Source organism: Stegodyphus dumicola, chromosome 8 (assembly GCF_044657685.1).
Source record: "Stegodyphus dumicola isolate Sdum_Otavi_A_Nest chromosome 8, ASM4465768v1".
In the NCBI taxonomy this organism is placed as follows: Eukaryota; Metazoa; Arthropoda; class Arachnida; order Araneae; family Eresidae; genus Stegodyphus; species Stegodyphus dumicola.
In genome coordinates this window covers 164,535,737-164,555,065 of record NC_140775.1, presented here as the reverse complement: position 1 = coordinate 164,555,065, position 19,329 = coordinate 164,535,737, and the positions used below count along the sequence as shown (strand labels likewise).

The following is a 19,329-nucleotide window of genomic DNA, read 5'->3' as shown; positions in this document are numbered from 1 at the left end:
AGATTTGGTTATTTATTTTTCATGATGTAAAATTGTAGATGAATTTTGTAAAGAGAATTACTGTATCCCCTGTACCCTTGAAGTACCTGATAAATTATTTTTCTCCTTTTAATAAAGTAATTACTTCAAGACTTTAAAATGAAAGCTTATTTTATAAAAAAATATATATTTTTAGTCCTAATCACACATTATCAGTCAATTGAAAAATTGTTTTTTAACAGTCAATAATCACTCTTTAACTTCTAAACATTCTGTTATTTAGTATGGTCGAAAAAGCATTTAAAAAATTTTTAAATCCCCCCCCCCTATATCAGATGGTGCAAGTAGGTTAAAAATTCTGAGAATTTTAAATTTAAATAAAATGAAGACATCCCCAAAACAAATCACGTCAACGTAAAATTAAAAAAATCTGATGTGTACACCACATGACTTCCTAGCACGGAATATTAAATTATACGCATTTTTCTTGCATTTCACTTAAACTAATGGGTTGAATAAAATCTACTTCGCCGACAGCGCATAAACCACAATAGAATAAATGCATTCTTTAAAATTCACTCTAGTATTTGTTTACCATAGCGACACTCTGGGGCTAGATTCACTTAACAGTATTATATTTCGTTCATATTATAACTCATAATACACAAAATTTATATCATTTAAAGAATAGAATTATCTAATCGTTGCCACATGTTCTATTCAAATACTATAATAAATAATAAAGCTAGAATGATGTATAAAAGAAATTAAGCAAATAAAACAAAAAAGAAACAGTTTATCACAGATGATTGAGTATTTCTCATTCAATTAATTCAGTTCTCACTTCTCGAGAAGGCAAAAATACATAAAAACACAAAATATCTGTATTAAAAATTACGAAGTAAATCTTAAACACTTATTTCCTCGAAAAAATTCCAGAAAGGTTTAAGCATGATTTAATTGGCAATAATAAATGAAGTCGTTATCTTTGTTGTTGCGAAGCTAAGTTTCTCTAGATTGGCAACAAATCCACTACTCTGCTGTTTCAAATGTAAACAAGCAATGGCCGCCATCAAAACAATTATTAGGTTTAGCAGCACTTAAACAACTTTAAATTTGTTGATAATTCTAAAAATATTGCATACAGATTTACTAAAGGCATAAAAACCTTAACCGGAAGATAAAAACAACATAATTCAATCATTTTGAAAGTAAAAAATGTACAATTTAGAAATATATAAGAGTAAAGAAATGAGATTACTGAGCCGGGTATCAGAGTGGATATATATATATATATTTATATACGTTTGGTGCGGCCGATTGAAACCAAAATACGAGGTGCACATATAAATGTTATAGCAGTCCTATATACGAAATTTCAACGTTCTGAGTCTACTCGTTTTTGAGTTATGCGAGATACGTACGTACGTACGTACATACGTTCGTACAGACGCCACGGAAAATTCTCTTCCGAATTCATTTTAAAGCAGTTTTATAATTTTTTTGGAGGAAAAGAGTCTTTTATTCTGTCCTTACGTACAGATGACACGCAAACACATCGTTAAATTGCATTCGATAGCGGTCAAAATGGATATTTTCGTTGAAATGTGCTGCCTGAAACTTTTCCCGATTACAATACTTCCTTTTTACTTCGTACAAGGAAGTAAAAAACAACAACTTCCTAATCGAGTTTTGAAAAAAAAATCCCTTTACGCATTGTATTGTCATTCACAAACAGTATTGGGAAGACCAAATATTGGAGAAGGTCAACATTCCCCGTGAATATCAACACATAAATGTACTTTGGTGACAGACCGAATATATGGTTATATTCTTATACATTTGGATCATCGTTGGTGTACGTTGAGAAGAGCAGATATGCTGTTGCGGAAGTCAATACAAGTAACCGGAGAAGAAAGAAATGTTTTACGAATAAATGCAGTTGTAAAAGCAAGGGACTCTTGTGCAATTCAATGTGTCATAACAAAGTTATTGTAATAAATAAAATTATGTAACGTCAATCACATAATTAAGTAAATTTATGTTTGGTGGTATTTTTCCTAATTTGGAATGCACTGTTTATTTCAAATTTAACAGTTTATTTACATGCTCTGTTACTTACGCTTTCGCCTATTTTAACATGCGTCATAATATGTCTTGATAATAAAGATACAAGGTATTTTTCCTTCATTTCCCCGTGCCTTTGTACTGTAACTGAAAGCACACTCGACGCGTATTCGAGAGATCTAGGGTTCAAGTCCCGGCAAGAGAATAGCGCAGTAACTTTTTACAAAAAACCTAATGACTCTAAAGTGACCCTGAACTAAAATGTAGTACACGATATTCGTCACCACCAGGATTTAGCAATTGGGTCCGCTCAGCCCCAGTCGCCCTTTAAAAGGGGAATTTTCTTCCTCCTTTCCGCATGCGTTCGTGGTGTTACTGGAGGCACACTCGACGCGTATTCGAGATCCATGGGTCGAGTCCCGGCGAGGGTGTTACACATTTTTCAAGTCGCATGCTTCAAAATAACCTTATAACTCTGCAAAATGTGATTTAAAAGCGTAACAAAATATTTTTACTCAGCATTTACGATCATGGTGAATGTTTGCATAGTGATTCTCTATATTTGCCGTTGTACATTAGAAATACGTATCTGTAGCTAATATTTATCTAATTTCCTTTCCGTTTTTACTTCTTTGTACGAAGTAAAGGAAGTATTGTAATCGAAAAATTTTCGGGTATCATATTTCAACGAAAGTATCCAATTTGACGCGCTATCGAATTCAATTTAACGACGTTTTTGCGTGACATCTGTACGTAAGCACAGAATAAGGGACTCTTTTTCCCAAAATAGGTTGCAAACAGGATTTAAAATGGATTCAGAAGAAATTTTTACGTGATGTCTGTATGTACGTACGTTTGTATGTATGTATGTATCTCGCATAAATCAAAAACCAGTAGCCTCAATATTCAAATTTTGTATATAGGACTACTATAACATATAGTTGTGCACCTCCCTTTCTCGCTACAATTGGCTGCATAAAAAGTATATATATATATATATATATATATATATTCCCACTTTGTTACTCGGCTTAATGAACTCAGTTTTTTTATTCTTATATGTTGGCAAACTGTGCATTTGTTTGCTTTCAAAATGATTGAATTATGCTGTTATTATGTCCCGCTTAAAGAGTTTAAGCCTTTAGTTAATCTGCATGCAATAATTGTAAGATTATGAACAATATAAAAGTTGTTTAAGTATTGTTAAGCCTAATTTTTTAACATAGCTGCCATATTTATTTACATTTGAAATTTAATGAATTAAATTAACTTCTGCACCTTCAGTGTCTTTTTGCCGAGTGGTACTAAAAGTAAACTTTCAGTTTTGTGCACCGAAATTCTGCCTTCTTGCCGAATTGTATGTTTTTGCGTAGGAACTCTAATTTTAATTGTAAAAATTGTTTTTCAATTGTTTTAACTGTATTTGGTGTTTCATATTGAAGCATATTTTTCAATTTTTGCTAAAGATATTTTAAATTTTTATGCATTTTTGCCTTGCAGTGGAGTGAAAACCGAATTGAATGAGAACTGTGTCTCTAATGAAATTAGAGGAAATAAGTTTAAATGAAATGAAGCAAAAAATGAGTATAATTTAATGTTTCGTGCAAGGAAGTCATGTGATGTCCACATCAGATATTTTAAATTTATTTTCTTGAGCAATTTATTACTTCACGATCATTGTGGGGTGCTCGGAAGGATTTTTTAAATTTTATTTATGGTAAGACTTAAGAAATAATACGACTTTGCTTATACAGTATTAAGTTCTTTTCTCTAACCAATTTAATAATTTTTATACATAATAAATTTTATTTAATTATTTATTTATTTTTTCAGATTTGTTTATTTTCAGTTTGACCAAAGAAACAGTATACCAGTTTCATCATTTCGCCTTGTGAATGCTCAGTTGAAGATGAATAGTTTTTTTAATGTATTTTTAGTAAAATTTAGTAGCTACTTAGAACTAATGAGGCTCGAAACTGTTCACGTTTCTTTCATTCTGTTCATCATTTTGGATGTGTTCGGTACAGTGTAACACACATTAATAATAATGCTGAATGTTAATCTCTAAATTCAAGTGTTTAAACGATACGTCTAAAAGCATTTATTACAGAACACGCATTGAAAAAAAAAGCATTCATGGCACAAGTACCGTTATACATATCGGCACGTTTACTCAACTTCCAGTTTACTCGGAGGTTTCTTATCTGTCTGCCTTGAGTGCTTGATTAGTTTTGCTTAATATACTCGCAAAGGAAAACGAAACTAAAGACAGCTGTTATTGTTGCGCTTTTTACGAAGCAGGTTTTGTTAGTTTTGTTATGTTTGTTTGTTTAGTCGGGCTCCTATTTTCTTTTCCCTTTGATTTTTTGCTCTGATAATTACTTTTTTTTTCCTCTTTTTCTCCGTAGTTCTTTCTTCTTTTAGATCGCATTACGTTTTTCTTTCAGTTTATGAGTTTCGTTAAATATATATATATATATTAAGGCTTCATTATAAACTCAGTTTAGTTTTCTAAATTTTAATATTTTTAAAAAATGACTTTAAATTACAGTATACCCTTTTTCATTCGGGAATCTTTGTAGTGTTCTTCCTTTTTATTCTACTAAACTAAATGTTGAGGAACCTGATGAACTACTAAGCGAATAATTGCGTAATTCCAAGAACAAAAATGAGGTGGAGTAGACTTTAAGGTACCTTTTGTATTATGATGAAGTTGTTGTTTGGTTTATCGCCAAGTTGTTGTTTCATTTATAGTAGACTGAGTAGTTGAATGTTATGGAAACCCTATTGTAACGTCGGGTGCATGATTCTGGGAAATTTTGAATCATGGGATATTTTGTAAGCGTTTTTGTGGTGTGTGTTAAAATCGTTTAGATGGATTTGAACGGGTTTGTAGGAAGAAAGGTTCAGATGGTCATTATGTGAAGCGTTCGATCAGAAAGAGTACCTGGTTCGAAAAAAGTCATTTGAGTATGATTGATGTTTTGATTTTTACGTGGCTCTGGTGTACGAAGCGAACTCGAAAATCATGGTAAGTGAATTTTTGCTTTTGGTAGTGCTTAAATGTATAACATGTTTTTCCTTTTTTATGTTATTTTATTGTTTGGTTTAAAATGTATTTTATTGAGGTTATGTATTTTTTTGTTTGCCTATATTGTAGACTTTGATGCTCCTTTGACTTTCTAAGTGAAAATATATCGACGTGTATATGGACGTATATGGAAGTAAAGGGAGTGCGCAATGCAAGTTTGTGCAATTCGGGGATTTTTTTTTTAAGTGAAAATTGGTCGACGTGTACATGGATAAAGTTAAAAGAGTGCGCAATGCCATTTTTGTGCAATTCGTGGTTTTCTTTTAAGTGAAAATAAGTCGATGTGTACATGGATACCAAGTTTGTGCAGTTGTTTGTCTTGTTATTTTGGCTTTGTGTAGCGGCGACTTTTGGCGCAAAAATCGCCGCTTCGCAAGCCAAAATAACGAGTCAAAGAATTGCACAAAATCGGTATCCATGTACCGCCAAAAATCGCCAAATTTCGCCAAGGGGTACCCTAAACTATACTTTCACCCGGAAACGTACACTCAAGAAGGGTTAATTACCCATAATTTTTTAAATAAAATAAAAATAAATATACAATCGGATCTTTTCTCAGAAATAAATATATAATATATATAATATAATAATATATAATATAATAAATATATATAATAAAATAAAAATATACAATCGGATCTTTTCTCAGAGCGTAGAATAAAGCCTCCAATTGGGCTTAACTTAAAATGTAAGAACTAAGAACTATCTAATAACTAACTAAAGAGATTTAGCCGAAGCTAACACAAATTCTGACCTAGTTGGTCCGTGATATTAAATTAGCTAGAAAAGCTATCAAAAGGCACGTAATACCGCCTAGGGTAGTAACAGTTAAAGAGACGTAGCCAAAAGGCAAACGCGCGCTATTCGTAAATCCTAACTCTCTCTCTCGAAGTCAGAAGTCAGTGGAACTTTGACTTAAATACTTTCTACATCTCATTTGCATGTAACGCCATTCTAAAAACACATTCTAGTAAGGAATTGTAAGCTGAAGCTAGAAGAGATAGGAAACGTTGATAACCTTAAAATAACTGTTATAAAATTAGGATATACATTACAGCTTCGTTACTTATGTGTATGCATATATGTATATATATTATTTATAAATTAATTCTAAATATATATATTTAGTTATGATCATTGGAATATGGCAACGAACACACGGGCTATTTTTCTAAGGGGATAGCCTTCGTGGGGTATCTTGTAAGGGAACTGGCTCGTGAAAAACCATAATAAGCCAGATAAACCAGCCAGTCTTGCAACCAGCACGTTCGTCTGGTATCTACCGCGCGTCGAACGTCCGGTATTCAGTGGTCTTAACCTCTCGGCTACTGAGGCTCAATTTATATATATTTAGAATTCTTATAAACTGCGTATTCGTGTAAAATTGTCATAAAAATTAAATTTAGCAAACTAAAAAAAATCAATATCGAGAAATCAGACTTTACGTATCGGAAAGGGTGAAGAAAGTACAGAAGGTTCTTCGCAGGTTATGCAAAAGATTTTCTATTTAAATTTTCTATTTTTTCCTTAATATTTTGAGATGAACATTTAGCATTTTCCGTATAATCGTCCGCTACTAATTTGTTTTGATTGGAATGCAAAATAAGATTTATTTTGGGAATGGTTCTTAAAATTGGTTCTACATGTTTTTATCTTACACACAAAACACTTATATATATATATAGTATCACAAAACTTTTTTTTTTTTATTTAGAAACATAATTATTCCACGTTTTCTGCGCAATATTCTGCTGAAAATTGTGAAAATTGATCAGTATACACAATAAGTAAAACATTTAGAACCAATTTTTCACGAAGATTCAAAAGAAGTGAAATTCAATCCCATTAAATTTCAAAATATCTCATAAATATTCAAAATATCTCATAAATATTAAAAATAAGAATTAAAGAAACGTGAAACTAAAAAGTTCTAAAACCCAGAAAAAATACTAAAACCAGAACAAATACAAAAGAAGACGAATTCAATCAAATCTGATATAACGTTATCAAGAGAAGGATACATCAGATTCAATTACAATCCGCTTTCCACTTGAAAAATCTTGCATTTCTGTACCCAAAATTAGCTGATAAGTCCTTCACGAAGTCATCTCTTCCCTTAGGCAGATAGCCTTCGAGTGCTTTGTAAAATTTAATTAGCCAAACCAAATTTGCTGTTCTTGGAAATTGGCTTGTAAACATGTTACACACGAGGAAAAACACAAAAATGCCCATGTAGCTAGCACGTTCACAAGCAGCAGCATGGAGAATTATGAACAAAGCCAGGTTCTTGATTAATATATAAATGAATTAACTTCCAGATCAATAGTAATTAAAAAATTCAAATAAAAGTAATTTTTTCTCATTAAATTAAAAGAATTAAAAAAAAATTAAAAGCTTTCATCAGAACATAGCTTGCCCCGATGCAGTTCTAAAAAAATATGCGTCTTATATTAAATTTAATACACATAATTAAATAATGGAGTACTTGAAGGTCTAGATAATTCAAGTTCTATTGTAACTTTAGAAGACAACCGATTTAAGTAAATTCAAGGTCAGACCTTGTACGTAAAAAAAACACTACCTGCTGAATATACTTATTATGTCATACATTATTCTAAAGCTTCATTCTTACAGTTATTTTTACTGCTAGTTTTACTACTGTAATTTCACAATTAACTTCACACTTTATTTTTTGATCGCATGATCCAGCAGTTTTAATAACAACTTAGCCGTTATTGTAGAAATATTTACGATGCATTGCTGCCATTTTCTTATTTACCACAAACTTTATGTGACGCATAAGGCTTTGTCATTGTCTCATTAGCATGCAGAAGAAATCTAGTCAGCTAATTAGGATTTTCGTGGTAAAATCTTGTTCTTGTAAGCAGTATAAAAGAATCTACTTGAAATTCATGTTAATGTTCCTTTTTTTTATGAAAAGAAACAATTAGGAAGGGAGGGAAAAGCTTGTTTATAATAGAAATAAAACAGAAAAAGGTATGGGAACTTGTTAACAATTTTTTTCCCCGGCTGGAAAAATTTAAGTGCACTTTTTATAGCATGCATGAATATTAATTCAATGGTAATTTCCTTTACTTCTGCTTAAATTCATTTAAGCTAAGTAATGTAGTGAACCTTCCAAAACTAATACATTTTCCCATGATTTTACACAGTTCTGGTCTTTTTTGGAGAAATTGCCTTAGAGATGAAAAGATGAGTGATGGACCCACAAGCGGCCGATCGGTAAAATACATAAACAGCAATAGTTTAACCAAGATTTAAATTCAGGAAAACGGGCTCTATTCCAGGAAATTCCATGGTTTCCTCCCATATGTAACGTAGATAACAGACAGTTTCCCTTAAAACGTCTTCTACGATGGCATCTCTCGCTTTAGGCAGGTTTTTGTTTCGTTTATTTGATTATGACAAAGCACACCAAGGATATCTGCCTAAGAAAAGGAAGGCATTCGTAAAGTACTTTCTAGGAGAAACTGACTCCAATACTATACCTATATATACTCGGGATTCAAACCTGGGCTCAGCAATATGGCAGCTGGCTGTGCTAACCAAAATATCATTCAGGGCGGCAAAGCCGACTAATAAAATTACGAATTGTTATAAAAATGTAAGTGGTGAATAATTGTCTCAGTAAAAAAATTATACATGGAATGTGATCCCTTAGTTGATGTCCCGAAACACTGTAACAACATTTAAAACAAATGAAAAAAAATCTGATGTGTACACCACATGACTTCCTTGTACGGAATATTAAATTATACGCATTTTTTCTTACATTTCATTTAAACTTATTGGATTGAATTAAATCTACTTCGCCGACAGCGCATAAACCACAACAGAATAAATCCATTCTTTAAAAGTCACTCTAGTATTTGTTTACCATAGCGACACTCTGGCGCTAGATTCACTTAGCAGTATTATATTTCGCTCATATTATAACTCAGAATGCACAAAATTTATATCATTTAAAGAATAGAATTATCTAATCGTTGCCACATGTTCTATTCAAATACTATAATAAAGCTAGAACGATGTATAAAAGAAATTAAGCAAACAAAACAAAAAAGAAACAGTTTATCACAGACGATTGAGTATTTCTCATTCAATTAATTCAGTTCTCACTTCGCGAGAAGGCAAAAATACATAAAAACTCAAAATATCTATATAAAAATTACGAAGTAAATCTTAAATACTTATTTACTCGAAAAAATTCCAGAAAGGATTAAACATGATTTAATTGGCAATAATAAATGAAGGCGTTATCTTTGTTGTTGCGAAGCTAAGTTTCTCTAGATTGGCAACAAATCCACTAGTCTGCTGTTTCAAATGTAAACAATCAATGGCCGCCATCGAAAAAAGGCTAGAGGACTTAAACAACTTTAAAATTGTTAATAATTCTAAAAATATTTCATACAGATTTACTAAAGGCATAAAAACCTTAACCGGAAGATAGAAACAACATAATTCAATCATTTTTAAAGCAAAAAATGTACAGTTTACGAACATATAAGAGTAAAGAAATTGAGATTACTGAGCCGGGTAACAGAGTGGATATATATATATAAATATATTTATAGACGTTTGGTGCGGCCGATTGCAACCAAAATACGAGGTGCACATCTACATGTTATAGCCGTCCTATATACAAAATTTTAACGTTCTGAGGCTACTCGTTTTTTTGTTATGCGAGATACGTACGTACGCACGTACGTACATACGTTCGTACAGACGCCACGAAAAATTCTCATCAGAATTCATTTTAAAGCAGTTTTATAATTTTTTTGAAGGAAAAGAGTATTTTATTCTGTCCTTACCTACAGATATCACGCAAAAACATCGTTAAAGTGCATTCGATAGCGGTCAATATGGATATTTTCGTTGAAATATGCTGCCTGAAAATTTTCGCGATTACAATACTCCCTTTTACTTCGTACAAGGAAGTAATAAATGTTCTACCAAATTTTGCAACTTTTTCAAAAGTTTTGGAACCACTGTTCTACAGCGACATTTTCGTTTACACGAAATCTCATTTCTTGTATTTCTGGTTAACTATGTTCCTATTATGACACTTACTATTGCACTATAATATTAATACACCTTTTGATTGTACATCTGGATTAAGTTATTTTGGTATTTCCTTGTTAAAGCGGTCAGCTCAGTCAATCGCCAAAATCTGAAGATTAGTCGCCAGAATTGGCAAACTTGTAATACCGATAATAAGAGTAACTTGTAAGAAAAGTTAATGTATCATATAATAATGTGTGCAATGACGAAATTCTGCAAGGTCTCTGAATTTTTAAGTAAGTTTACGTTCAATACCTTTCTTTACGGGAATACGAGCAAGTTTCCTTTCAAAAGCTCTTTATAAAGACATACATTCTGTTAAGTAGATAACCTACTAAAGCTTTGTTTATTATATTGGATTAAACCAACCCGTCAACCATAATGCATTACGGAAATCTCTTCAGAACCACTAAGCAGAATAAGGCAATTATAGATAGCAAGGAAGACAGTATGCCACAAGAACTGTCGCATTAGAAATAAATAAGTATTTATCATCCGACACCCACCCATTTGGTCAGAAATATGCAGGTATGTGAGTATTTTTATTTCACAAAATGGAATTGGCGATGCAAGAAAGTCCGTATTCTGGAGTAAAACATTAAGGTCAGTCTGGCGAAGTTTTTGAAGACATCAAAGAAGAAAAAGGTATATTTTGATTAAGATTTTGGTTTGGTTTATTTGATTACGGCAAAGCACACGAAGGCTATCTGATCAAGGTGGAGGATTCTTTCGTACAGCGCTTTCCAAGGAAAATTATCCCGTATACATGTTACACATGGCGAAAACCACGAAAACACTCATGTAGCCAGTCTTTTTGCCGGTATTCGATTCCCGAACCGAACTACTAGTTTTCAGCGACTTTATCGCTCGAACGCTGGTGGGCCACATTTTCATTAAGGAGATTCATTTTTGGCAAAGCATATGACATTTTCTCCCCGTTTAAAAGATTTGGCTTGGATGAGAGAAGAGTTTAAATACTATTAGAGAGATTTCCCACTCTGGACATCGCAGACGACCGCAACTTAAGTTCACTTTACCCATTTGCTAGACTATACAGAAAAACGATTCCAATAACAATTTACTTTTATAAAAGCTTTCTTCCGAATCGCGATGTCTCAGCTGCTGAGCGGTAAAATCGCTTAACACTGGTAGTTCGTTCAGGGGTGCGAATTTCGAGGAAAGGGCGGGCTGCATGGGCGTTTTCGTGGCTTACTTCCATGTATAAAGTGGATACGAGCCAGTTTTCTCTAGAACGTCCACCACGAAGGCATTCCTCCCCTTATGCAGATAGCCCTGGGGTGCTTTGCCATAATCTAATAAAAACCAAACCAAACCTTACAAACCTCATTTTAAATTTCATTTTTCCACTGAATGCTTTCAGCGGTTACGATATGTAACTTCGTGGCGTTATGTATGGTCTTCATCTAAATAGTGCGTGTAAGTATCTAAACTAAAAATTTGGCAAAACGTATTTCTGAAAGAAATCGAAAATTTACCCCTGAAACTTATTTACCGATATAGAAAAAAGGCTAAAACTGTGAAATATTTCATCTGTGCAACATGGAAATCTTCCAACCGAAGTATCGCCAATATCCAGCTTAATCCGATTTTAATAGTGGTTGAAATGATAAAATCGTTGAACACTGGAAGATCCACATGGATTCAAATAACAGCAGGTGAGATAGTTGCATGAACATTTCATGATTTTCCCTGAATGTAATATGAACATAAGCCAATTTCCATTTGAAAGTATCCACGAAGACATCATTTCCTTCGGCCGACATCTCTGCTATGCTTTAATCCAATAAAAAGCACACTCCCATCAAAAAGCAAAATGCATTAGAGAAATCGACAGTTCAAGATTCGGAGATATAATTATTTTACAAAAAATTGCGAGTTATCAGTTTAAATCCTAAATCACCTGCAAAGTTTTACATTCATAGACTGTGCAACGTAGAAAGTTTTAGTTTTATATTCTCAGTCTAACAGTACGAGACAGAGCTTCAGTTTACTTACCACTAGTATATTCCTCCCTAATATGAATAATAGGCTACTCACTCAACGAAGTCACATTCAATTTTTTGTTTGGGCTTTCATTTAATTTTCACCGGATGTATAGTAACTGATAAATATGCGTATGAGAACACAAGTATTTTTGTGCATAAGCCATATCATCTCGTAAATATTATTAAAATATCCAAAATATATTGTATTACCTTAATATCCGCATTCGTCTTAATATCTGAATTCATATAGATGAAGGGTTTTTAACAGCACGCAAAAAGAGTATAAATTCAACATTAAAATACAGTTTTGTGTTGATTTCAAAAGCTTTCGTTGTTATCTTTTCAGTTATAAGACAACACGTGCCAAGCAGTGTTTCTTAGAAAAATATATCAATTTAATATTTATAACACTAAAACATACTTTCGTCTTCAGCTCAAATTTTCAGCCGTTGCGTATACATAAACATTTCAATACAACATGCTTATGTATACTCAACAATGTAGAAATTTCTGTATCAGTGCATATCCAGTGTCTTAATCTATGTGCACATAAAACACACTAGGGTAATTTATGTTCATAGCGTAGAATCTATATATGTAACAGCAAAATGAATGCAAAATGTTTAAAAAACAGCGAAAAATATCAGTGTAATATATTTATTTAAATGCAATAAAGTACGCAGTAGTGTAAAATAGACGTTCTGGTATCAGTGTATCCCTAGTTTTTAAACCGTACGTGCACATAAAACGCACCAGGGTATTTAATGTTTATCTATGCGCACCAGAGTAGATCCTGTACGTGCATCAGAGTAACATCGGTATATATTGTTATTTTCTTCCTTCACGTTCTTACGAGGTTCGAGTGGATTTGGAGTGAATAACGAAGACAGCGCTTGATGAAGTATCGAAACACACTTTATTTAGCCAATATTAACCAGGACAGCTCCAGAGTTACTTTTACAGTCGTCGAAGATCTACTATAAACACGCTGGAACAATCAGCAACACAGCCTTCACACTGTCAGGCAATAACGGTGGAGACAGCTTCACTGCAAGCACCAGAGTACAGCTCCCGACTCTGCTCTGTCGTTCTCGGAACTCCACGTACTCTAGATACTCTCCACGCTACAACTCGCGATGCACTCGGCGACACACAGAGCACAGCTCCCGTCTCTTCGGTTCAGTCGTTCCAGGAGCTTAACACTCTCTCGACGATGCACTAACCGCGATATACTAAGAGACTCTTCGATGCACTCGATGACCAACTCGGCGCTAGACTTCGAGACACTCGCTCAATGACTGACTATCAGCTCGCTAGACAACTGACTACGGACCAGAAGGGTTTATATAGCTTTCGGCTTTGTTCGAGAACATTCTGGGCTAAACCGGTAAGAATTCGTTCCAGAAGGTTCTCCATCCGTCCATAGCATATCGTAAATTTTGTCGCCAAAGGGGCGATTTCTCGTCAAATGTGGCAACCCTGCCTTCCCTTGTCATTTTATGGCAACCCTAAACCTAATTTGCTGAGAAGCTATCTCACCGCGCTTGTACATTTCGTAACAATATGTTTAATTTTTAAACCATAATATTTATTTAAAAGCTAAAGCCTACGCATCACAGTAAAAGTATATTGTGTAAAAATATCAATTTAAAATGTTTAAAAATCGATGTAAAATACTCAGATTTCAGTGTACAGTATAACAGCATTATCATTGTAACAGTGTTTCAGTATAGCAGCATTATCAGTGTACAGTATCAGTGTAAGAGCATCTTGTATGAAACTTCTGTCTTATGGCCGCACACAGTCAAAATTTTCTATTAAGCTCCCGACGCCACCCATATGGGGCGCCAGAAAGTTCTTGCATTGTACAGTTGCGTATACCGGACAATTTTTTGGGGGGGTTATGTAATTACGGCAAAGCCTCGAGGGGCTATCTGCCCAAAGGAAGAGATGCTTTCGTGGAGGCCTTTGTAGGGAAAACTGGCTCAAACAAAACTATACATGGGGAAAACCACGAAAACGCCCATGCAGCCAGCCCTTTAGAAGGATTCGAACCTCAAGACAAAATTACCAGTGTTCAGCGACTTGGACCTCTCGGCCGCTGGTGGGCCTACGGATTCGATATGATATCCGAGCAGTCCTTGTAAGCCGCCCCAAGTGTTCGAATCCACTCTCACATGCTGCCAGTGATGAAGTTTTTTAAACACAAGAAATATATCTTTTAGCTGGGAAACTGATTGATATTCAATTACACATGAGCAAAACGACGAAATTACCCATGCAGCTTGCCCGTTCGCACGGATTTGAACCCAGCTCGAACTATCAGCATTCAGCAGCTTTACCGATCTGCCGCTGATGGGCGTATAGTGAAAAAGACACTTTATATTGCTTAGATACAAATATCTGATAGAAATCCAAATGTAATGGATTAAAATACCAACATATACGCATGATTTAGTTTGCAAAGTGTAAACTTTACACAAGCTACTTAAATTTCCTTTAACGTTTAGAATGCAGGAAAAGCATCGGCAGTAAAAATTTACATATTCTAATTTCATATTTGCAGGATTGCTTAAAACACGTTGTTCTTAAACGTATTTGATTACACTAGGTTTGAATTTCAAAAATATATTTGACATCTCAGAATTCTTACTCGCTAAAGCCTCTTGAAGCTTCCAGATTATTAAATTAAAACTACGAACTCAAATAATTTCGATGCTGTCTAGATAAATATTGAGCGAATATGTAGTCACATAAATTTGATTTAAAATAATTTTCTACATCCTGAAAGAGAACGACGATGAAAATTATTTATTTATTTATTCACTGTTTGTAGATTTATTTGATGTTACGTAACAATAAATTTTAAATTAAGAATATTGAAAATTTCTGATGATTTTTCATTTATTTTTGTAGTTAGAGAAAGGAAATGTATATTTTAAGATGCTGCAATTAATCATTTTAAATAATGTTTGCACTTAGCAACTACAATGAACTTTAATCAAAAATTACTGTATAGTTCTTGGCTCTTATATTGCAGTTACAGTTATAGAAATGGTAAATGATTCCACATAGATATCATTATGAAAATAGTATTTTTACGACCTGCTATATATGATGATCCTTAACACGAAAAAAATAAAGTAATATTTAGTTCATTTTAAATTATATGGTGGTTCACATGTGTTTTCGGACATCTGTGTTTTTCAAATTTATTTCTAAAAATTATCTCGTAAATGTGAAAGACTTCATTTCCCCATTCATATACTGCTGTTTAGAGGCGAAATAGCAACTATATTGGGGTAAATTTTGATTTAAAATAACAATTTACCGGATGATTAGACAGATTAGGAGCAAAGGAAATTTTGGAACTATCAAAACCTGTTTGTTGCCAAAACGTAAATCTAATATGCTTCTTAAAATAGAACTAGCGGGCTGCCGTCAAACCAAAATTTGTAAATATACACATGAAAAGAAAATGCATAAAAATATTTTAATATGAATAATCAGTTCATTCTTTCCAATAAACAACCAATTCGTAAGTAGTATTTTGTTGTCAAACCAGGAAACAAAAATTATTGACACTTTAAGTAAGTGTATGACGTCATGATTTAAATTTAATGTAACATAACCACCTTTTCTCAATATCAATGAAATAATTAACGTTGCAATAACATATCGTGTCAACTATCCTAACTTGAAACAAAACTGTTGCCAGCAGCAGCTACTTATTTAAAATAATAACATTAAAGAAAAGCATTTGACATCAATAATGCGTGCTTTCTTCAACATAGAATATAACCTTATATATTAATACAAAAAAAAAAAAAAAAAAAAAAAAATCTGAAATGTTTCAGATTTTAAATTACGTCTAAAGGGGCGTTTTTTTAACATTTTATGTGTTACCTTTATTTATTAAATATCATGTTCTTTGCACTTAAACCATAAAATTTATTTCAATAGCAATGTCGCAAAATAATTTTAAGATGAGCATATCTTTAGAATTTCCGATACACAGTTCGACGCGCTGGAGATAGAAAGATTATTCAACCGTAGAGTGTTGCTGTTGCTGGCTTTTAAATCGTTGAGTTTGTTACTCAAAAATTTGTTAAAGTTTTACAAAATATGAAATCGATATACAGTTAGTCAATAAAGTCTGCGTACATCAAGAAAAGTAATATCAAATCCAAATTTAAGGTTTGAAGAGGGTAGTTTCTTAAAGTTTTATTTTTTAAATATTTAGTTTCAATAAGGAACTTTGAAATTATTTAACTGTAATATTTTCATATCTAATAATTTATGCACACTAATTTTTAAAAGATAAGTGGCCAGAAATCAAAGCCAATAAAGTTTGCGTAGAACGCGAAGAAGGCGGGGGATTTCTTATCTAACTTTTAAACTTCAAACTTGAGAAGGCAAAGAAGCTTACACTTTCAAGGTCATTGACTTCCGAAGCAAATTTTACGTTGATTGGAAGTTGTTATTTCTATTTTCTTTGACGGAAATGACAACCAATAAAGAAATTCCTTTAGTTACGAGACAACTAATTATCAGATTGAGAAATGGAGATAAAACTCTTCGCTATATATTGGTAAAACCATTGGGAAACCATTTTCTAGTGTGCAAAGAGTTATTCAAAACTATCTTGACACTTGTAGTCTTGTTGTAAAACCAAGATGTGGGAGGCCGAAGAAGCTAACGAAGAGAGAAGAAAGAAAAATTCTTTTACGAATTAAACAAAGTTCTAAACTTTCTGCTGCAACCATTGCAAAAGACATTTTTTTTAACTAGCAACAAAGAAATTTCTCCTGCAACTGTACGAAAAGTGCTGCGAAAGGCCGATTATCATGGACGCAAACCTAGGTCTAAGGCATACATTTCCGAGACAAACAGAAAGAAAAGAATTGCTTTTGCCAAAACATATTTAAACTCTTCGCAGGACTTCTGGAACAATGTAATTTGGTCAGATGAAAGTAAATTTACAATATTTAAAGTTAATGGCCGCCCTATTGTATGGATAAAACCAGAAACAGAACTGAATCTGAGAAATTTAAATCCAACTGTCAAACATGGAGCTGGCGGTGTGATGGTATGGGGGTGTATGTCGTCGAAAGGAGTTGGAAATTTTCACATTATTGATAAAGTCATGGATAAGTATGTTTAACTGGATATTCTTAAAGAAAAATCTACGAGACAGTGCCCGAAATTTAAACCTTTCTAATACCTTTATTTTCCAACAAGAGAACAACCCGAAACATACAGATAAAATTGTGAAGGAATATCTCCTCTATCACACTCCAAGACAGTTGCGTACTCCTCTACTGTCACCAGACCTCAATTCAATCGAACATTTGTGGGCAAAATTGGAGAAAAGAATTCGAAAACACAATATTACATTGCGAAATGAGCTAATTAGTAAATTGCAGGAAGAATGGGCGAAACTTACGTCGGATGACACTGAAAAACTAGTTCAGTCAATGCCCAGACATCTTCAAGCTGTTTTGAAGAATAAAGGATATCCTACAAAGTATTGAAGTAATGTAAAAAACTTATATTTTGCTTTCTTTTGAAAGTGTACGCAGACTTATTGGAGGGAATTTCTGAGTTTTTCTGACAAAATATAGTTTTGAAAAAATGTAAAAAGTTTTAAGATATTATTTACTTTTTATTTAAGCTTACAAATTTAGCTAATAGAAGAAAAAAACGCAGTGATTAAAATACATTTTTCTATGCTTTAAGTGCTTTTCTTAATTTAAAATTTAGTCTGTACGCAGACTTTTGTGGCTAACTGTAAAACAAATTCCAAATTTGGGATTTCAGAAGCTCATATTCGCAGTAGGATTACGTCATTCAAAATTGGATGGCCTAAATACTGTAGTTTTATCACAATGCGAGATATATTCATACATTTATGCAGATTTTTCATTATTTAATTTCTTCAACTATAATGCAGGACTCTAACGTTTTGTGGCAACAGTTTGAAAAGTGAACCGACATTTATAGGAGTCGGACGCAAAATGCCAAAACGAAAGTAATAGTTCTTCGGGACTCAAATCCCTTTGGACTAACAATCTGCTTAATGTTTGGCAGTGCTATTTTTATTTCATATTTTGTAAAATTTACAAATTTTTTCTTAACAAACTCTTCTATCTGAAATCTAGCAGTGGCGTTTCGAAATAAAGCATTTTTATCTCCAGCGAGCAAGACTGTTGCCACTCGGTTGGTTGGTTGAATTTTTGATGGCGCCAGACAAAGTTGCCACTCGGAAAAATGAGTACAAAAATTAGCGTTTTCAAAGTTCTTAATTCGTATCTCGGCCGATTAAAATCGTGAGAAGATGAAAAGTCGAAATGGGTTCGTACGAACTTTCGGAATCCATAGATACCTCTCTCAAAAACTCAACTCTCCGCCGTTCTGGTGGAGATCATGTTACAAACAAACAGACATATATACACAAATTTAAATAGCACAGATAATTTATTCAAAATATGAATAAACCAAAATTCATTAAGCATTCGGACAGTTAGAAGAAAATATTTAACAACATTATGCAAATTGCGGTTTGGTTAGGTTTATAAGATTACGGCAAAGCCTCAAGGGATATCTGCTTAAGGGAAGTGGGGCTAACTGTCTTTGTGGAGGGCTTTCTAAGAGAAACTGGCTTGTATACACGTTACACATGGGGCAAACCACGAAAACGTCTATGCAGCCAAACTGCTCGAGGGATTCGAACCTCAGTCGGAACTACCAGTGTTTAGCGACTTTACCGCTCTGCTGCTGGTGGGCAGGCAAGCTTCGGAATATTTAGTTCTAAACTGGATGTTTTTCAGCTAAACATTTCATTCACTTGGACACAGAGTCAACTAATTGTTCTACATAGAAATGGTACATTTTCCTAGGCTCCCGTGAAAATTATTTTGAATAGTGTTTTCGAAGAAATATTATGTTCCCTGATTCTTCTCCCTGTCCGCCGGCGGCTGAGATGTATAATCGCTGAAAACTGGTAGTTCGACGTGTGTTCAAATCCCAGCGAGTAGGTAGCCAAACAGGTAGTCATCATGATAGGTTTCGTTTATTTTCTTATGTGTACTGTGAATGCAAATC

At 33.4% G+C, this 19,329-nt stretch overlaps 1 protein-coding gene and 1 long non-coding RNA gene across 10 annotated transcripts in view; one reads left to right on the top strand and one right to left on the bottom strand.

The window, feature by feature from the left end:
- Positions 1-19,329, bottom strand: part of LOC118185560 (chondroitin sulfate N-acetylgalactosaminyltransferase 1-like) — a 230,042-nt gene that overhangs the window by 167,266 nt on the left and 43,447 nt on the right. The window lies entirely within an intron of this gene.
- The window catches only part of LOC118191378 (uncharacterized), a 338,644-nt gene continuing 323,884 nt past the window's right edge, over positions 4,570-19,329 (top strand). The window contains exon 1 of one of the 5 annotated variants that reach the window (XR_015042791.1): positions 4,570-5,077. This is a non-coding gene — a long non-coding RNA (uncharacterized LOC118191378). The remainder of the gene's footprint in view (positions 5,078-19,329) is intronic. The other 4 variants (XR_015042792.1, XR_015042793.1, XR_015042794.1 and 1 more) reach the window with 4 other exon arrangements.